The sequence below is a fragment of the Nicotiana tabacum genome, chromosome 23 (genome assembly GCF_000715075.1).
Source record: "Nicotiana tabacum cultivar K326 chromosome 23, ASM71507v2, whole genome shotgun sequence".
Classification (NCBI taxonomy): Eukaryota; Viridiplantae; Streptophyta; class Magnoliopsida; order Solanales; family Solanaceae; genus Nicotiana; species Nicotiana tabacum.
Window position 1 is genome coordinate 41,292,960 of NC_134102.1, and position 6,705 is coordinate 41,299,664.

The following is a 6,705-nucleotide window of genomic DNA, read 5'->3' on the forward strand; positions in this document are numbered from 1 at the left end:
ATATCCTTCATGACTCAAATATTGTAATTACTTGTTGGCCCTTAATTGTTGAGATTAGTATCTGATAATTGAGAACTTTTAACTTGTTATTTTGTTAAAGAATCACTTATTTATTTCCTCTTATTCTATCATTTCCGTTGTATTTCTTGCCTATTTATAATTCTCGCACTTTATGTATATTGACCACTAGTAAGTGTCGATGTCGACCCCTCGTCACTACTTCTTCAAGGTTAGACTAGATACTTACTAGGTACACATTATTTTCATACTCACGCTACACTTCTGCACAATTTGGTGTTCGTCCAGGCGTGCATCTGCATTACCCGGAGGCCTAGTGGTGAGCTGCTTCCCACGCTCCATTCTGCAGCACCCGGAGCCTCCTCTTGTTGTATTTATTATTTCTGTCTATTTTTTTCAGACAATAGTTGTAGGGAGTTTTGTATATTCTACTAGATGCTCATGCACTTGTGACACCGGATTTTTCGGATTTCTAGTAGATATTCATGATTTTTGTCTATTAATTTCACTACTTCACCCATATGTTTGTATTCTATGCCTTATATTACTACGGTCATTTATCCTTAGCTATTTATTAGATAAAAATCAATGTCTTTATGAATACTAAAATAGACAATTAAATGTATAGTTCACTGTTGGCTTACCTAGCATCGACGTTGGGTGTCATGACGGCTTATAGTGGGAATTGGGTCTTGATAGCTTGGTACCAGAGCACTAGGTTCACATAGGTCTCACAAGTCATGAGCGGTCCTAATAGAGTATTGTGGATCACTGTAGAGTCGTCTGTACTTATATTCGAGAGGCTATAGGGTATTAGGAAACTTCTATTTCTTCATCTCCTATCATGCAGTTGATAGTGTGCTAAGTGTCTTTTTCTTATTCTCTCACATATGGTGAGAACGCGTGCGACAACTATACCCAGAGATGGAGGAGCTTCTCCCACTCTTACTAGATGACAAAGGAGGGCTCCAGGTCCAGCGAGAGTTGCTCTCGTTATACCACAGGGCATACTAGAGTTGCTCTCGTTATACCACTAGTGGATCCGGTGGTGGATCCTGTCATTGAGGCGCGCGTGAGGCGCCTGTAGCTGAGCCAGCCCCGACAGATTTGATGTTCACATCGGGCTTTCAGGAGATCATGGGTTGTATGTTGTGGTCCATGGACTCTATGATGCATGCTGGTTTATTGCAAGCAGACCCAGCCACATTTCGGGGGCGGGGGGGGGGAGGTCAAACCCCTACTGCTCAAGATCGACAGCATGCAATTGCCGTATATCAGACCCCAGGTCCACTACTTATGGGTAGGGCTCAGCCAGTTGCAACGACTGTACCAGAGCCTAAACCAGATGCGACCGTCGAGCCGCATAAGCGGTTGGATAGATGGACTAGACTACATCCTCCTTCCTTTGGCGGTGAGCGACATGAGGACCCTCAAGATTTTATTGACATGTTGCAGGGAAAAGCTGCACAACATGAGAGTATTGGAGTCCAACAGAGTGGACTTCACCACATTTCAGTTAGAGGGAAGGGCCTGTAGCTGGTGGTAGTCCTATCTTCATAGCAGGCCAGCGGGTTCGCCTCCCTTGACTTGGGACCAATTCACACGACTCTTTCTGGAGATATATATTCTACACTCTAAGAGGGAAGAGCTACGGGATCAGTTCTAATGGCTCCAGCAGGGTCAGACGTTTGTGACCAATTATGAGGCGAGGTTCTCAGAGTTGTCTCGCCATGCACTTATGATACTCCCCACCAATGCAGAGAGAGTGCGGAGATTTATTACTATGGCCTGAGAGATAGAGATGGGGACTCTTTACGAGAAGGTTGTGGAGATAGCTCGGTGGATTGAGGGTATCCGCAACCAGGGCTAATTGTATACGACAGGGGAGGAGAGGCCTCGGCATTCTAGAGGATTCAGCCACGCCCCGTCTGGGGGTAGGGGCCAGTTCATTAAGGGTTCGTCCAGCAGGCCCACTTATTCATCCCCATCGCCTTCTCGGACTGCAACAGTGCGGCCCTATTTCATCACAATTCCAGAGAGCTCTTATCGTCCACCGGTTATTCAGGATTCTTCTAGTGGGTATTCGGTCCCCATGGACAGACTCAGTGTCAGTCATCTTCTGCACCGAGAGGTTTCTATGAGTGCAAGGATCTTGGTCACATGAGGAGATTTTTCCCTAGGCTCCGGGGCAAGGCAATACAGCAGGGCCATCAGCCCATGATCACCGCACAGCTGCCACACCAGTCGTTTGGCCTACCATAGGCGGAGGAAAGGAAGGTAGGGGTCACCCTAGAGGTGGAGGCCAGTCAGGTGGCACTCTAGCTAGGTTCTATGTTTTTCTAGGTATACAAGATGTAGTAGCCTCAGATGTCATGATCACAACTATTATTTTTGTCTGCGGAAGGGATGCTTCGATACTATTTGATCCAGGGTCTACATATTCATATGTTTCTTCTGTATTAGCTCATTATCTAGATGTCTCTTGTAAGTCATTGGGTGCTCCTCTATATGCGTCCACACTAGTGGGCGATTCTATTATTGTGGATCGGGTTTACCGGTCCTGTATTGTGACTTTCTATAGTTCTGAGACCAGAGCGGATCTTCTGTTGCTCGATATGACTGGCTTTGAGGTCATATTGGGCATGGACTAGTTCTATATGTACCATGTCGTACTTGATTGCCATGCCAAGACTATTACCTTGGTGCTGCAAGAGTTTCCTAGATTGGAGTGTAGGGGTTCATCTATAAGTACATCTAGCTGGGTTATCTCTTTCTTGAAGGCTCGACATATGCTCTAGAAGGGTTGTTTAGCTTATCTAGATTTTGTTCGGGATACTGTTATCGAGATTCCCACACTTGATTCAGTGCCTGTGGTGTGGGATTTCTCCGATGTGTTTCATTCTAATCTACCATGCATGTCACCGGATCGTGATATCGATTTCAGTATTGATTTCGCGCTAGGTACCCAGCCTATCTGTATTCTCATATACTTCATGGATCCGAAAGAGTTGTAAGAGTTGAAAGAGAAACTTGAGGAATTGCTCACGAAGAGGTTTGTCAGGTCGAGTGTGTCGCTTTGAGGTGCATTGGTATTATTTGTGAAAAAGAAGGAGGGGAGTATGCAGATGTACATTGATTACTGCCAGTTGAACAAAGTTACTATTAAGAACAAGTACCTATTGACGCATATTGATCATTTGTTTAACCAGTTGCAGGGTGACAAGGAGTTCTCCAATATCAAATTGTGATCTAGGTATCATCACTTAAAGATCCGAGCTTCGGATATTCCGCATACAGCTATCCGATCTAGATATGGGCACTATGAGTTTCTAGTGATGTCCTTCGGCTTGACCAATGCCCCGATGGCGTTTATGGATTTGATCAACTATGTGTTTAGGTCATATCTTGACTCATTTGTCATTGTCTTCATTGATGACATATTGATCTACTCGCGTAGTATGGAGGAGCACAAGCAACATTTGATAGTTATGCTTTTGTCCTTGCGGGAACAGAAACTATATGCTCTGTTCTCCAAGTGCGAGTTCTGGTTAGATTCTGTGGCATTATTGGGGCATGTTGTATCAGGTGAGGGTATTAAGGTAGATCCCAGGAAGATCGAGACAATCCAGAGTTGGCCTCGTCCTACCACAGCGATATAGATCTGGAATTTCTTGGGGTTAGTAGGTTATTATTGTCGGTTTGTGGAGTGCTTCTCATCTATTGCAGAACGTTTGACTGGAATGACCCAAAAATGGTGCTCTATTTAGATGGTCCGATGATTGTGAGGTGAGCTTTCATAAGTTCAAGACCGCATTGACTACAACACCGGTGTTAGTGTTGCCTTCCGGTTCAGGGATATATACTGTGTATTGCGACGCTTCACACATTAGACTGGGTTGTGTATTAATGCAGAAGGGGCAAGTTATTGCATATACTTCATGTCAGCTGAAGCCCCATTTGGAGTTGGCTGCGATAATTCATGCTCTCAAGATGTGGAGGCATTATCTTTATGGGGTGTCATGTGAGGTTTAAACTTATCATCGTAGGTTGCAGAATTTGTTTAAGTAGAGGGATATTAATTTGAGGCAGTGCAGGTGGCGTGAATTACTGAAGGACTATGATATTACCATCCTTTACCGTCCAGGCAAGGCGAATATGGTTGCGGATACCTTGAGCAGAAAGGCTGAGAGTATGGGTAGTTTGGCATTCATTTCAGTAGAGGAGAGGCCATTAGCTTGGGACATTCAGCCCTTAGCTAATAGACTTGTGAGGTTGGATATTTCAGAGCCCAGTTGAGTTCTTGCATGTGTTGTGGCTCAGTATTTATTATTTGAGCGGATCAAGGATCGTCAATAAGATGATCCGCACTTGTTGGTTCTTAGAGAGACGGTACTACATAGTGGTGCCAAGGAGGTTACTATCGGTGATGATGATGTTCTGTGACTCCAAGGTCGCCTATGTTTTCCTAATGTAGATGGATTGAGGGAGAAGCTTCTAGAAGAGGCACACAATTCTCAGTATTCCATTCATCCAGGTGGTACGAAGATGTATCGCGACATGAGGCAGCATTATTGGTGGTGGTGGATGAAGAAGGACATAGTTGAGTATGTAGCGAGATGTCTAAATTGCCAGCAGGTTAACTATGAGCACCAGAGGCCAGGTGGCCTACTCCATCAGATGGTTATACCAGAGTGGAAATGGGAGCGCATCACTATGGACTTTGTAGTTGGGTTGTCGGACATTGAGGAAGTTTGTTGTCATTTGGGTCATTGTGGACAGGCTAACTAAGTCGGAACACTTTATTCCAGTGGTGACTACCTACTCTTCAGAGAGATTGGTGTAAGACCTTGGAAAATTTCGAAGTACTTAAGTGTAAAGCCCGGTAAAATTTGCAAAGAAAATAATGTTTCATGGTGCTGGACTTGGCTTATGTGTTTGAGGATTATAGAAATTCTTCACAGCGAGCATGCTCGCCGCGGTTCGGACTTTTTGTGTTGAACAATAGACAGGAAAGTAAATAAATTTTTTTGGCGGAAAAGTGTGTTTATGCGGTCCATTATGCGACCGCATAATCACTCTACGGGCCGCATAATGGCCGCATAATGAGGGCCATTCTGGAAGCAGCTATGCGGTCGACTATGCGACCGCATAACTGTTATGCGGTGCATTATACGACCGCATAACAGTTATGCGGACCGCATACACAGACAAATTTTTGATCATTTTTGTCAGCAATTATGCTACTGATATACGGTCGCATATGCGACCGCAGAACCACTCCGGAGCTCCATTTTTGGGTTTTTAAAACCCGGCCCTATTTCGTTAAATACACTCTTTGGGTCATTTTTGAGCTAAAATTCGATATTTTAGAGTGAGAGAGAGTGCCCTGGAGTGAGAAGGTATTCTTCAATAATTGTTCTTCAATTCTTGCCCAAGATTTGGAAGATTAAGAAGGAAAACTCACTAGGTCTTCATCCTAGAGGTAAAATTCTACACCCTAACCCTCACTTTCGAATTTTATGTAGAAATGGACAACTAGCAAGATAATTTATGGGCAGGAGGGTTGTTTATTTACATGCATGTGTTATAAAAGGGTGTAGGAATATTGTTGAGCTAAATATTGTAAATATTGGGTTGTGGGATGATGGAATTCTCCATAAAAAGACCTTGGAACCTTAATGCACACTAAGAGTTTGATAAAATGCACAAATGAGCTAGAACTATGATCATCTTCCTAATTTTGATTCAATTTGTTATATTTCTACGATAGATTGAAGTTGCTAAGAATTCCGGAACATTTAGAGTGTAAGAAAGCTCAAGTGAGGTATGTTGGCTAAACTCTTCTCTTAGAATTGAATCCCACGATATTCATGTAAATTATGTAAGTCCCGAGTGATTCATTATGAAATTGGCTATTCCGAGTAAGATTGGGTTGAAAGATATTTGTTCAACAAGCATCCCAAATGCTCTATTCATGTTATGTTACCAATTGAGGGTGTGTTAAAATATGGGTTGTGCATTAATAATGGTTCGACTTTAGGTCAAGTTCAAATGAAGGCTATTATGCCAAATTTTGTGAAATATCTCTATGTGCATTAGACTCTAAATTGCTCACATGTGTACTACACACTTTGATTTGAATTGTACTTGTTGTTGATGGTGAGGATGATATTTGAAATTGATAAGGTGAGCATGAAATACTGAATATGGGCAACGTGCCAAGAATGATCTTATAATTATAGCCACTAGTGCCAATGAAATAAAAAGATGTGAAAGTATTATGACATGCGATGATTAATATAAAAAGGTTGATGTCTCAAATAAGACATCCTAGCCGATCGGGTCATGATCGGACACCATGCAGCACACATGGTGGTGATTGTGCTGGAAATTATAATTGAAATTGTGATTGTGGTCGATGTCCCTAATGGATAGCCTAGCCGATAGGGTCGTGATCGGAATCCGTGTTAAAGACGGTGGTATTGATATTGAGAGTAATTGCGTTTGATGTCTCTAATGAGATCGCCTAGCCGATCGGGTCGTGATCGGACTCCGTACTGAGAATATAGTGGTACTGGTATTGTGGACAATGGTAAATCGATATTAAAAATCTCCCAATATGAGATATGAAAATTAATTTGAACAATGTCTTGATCCTAAATCAAGGTTTGATGTTAATTAAGGCTT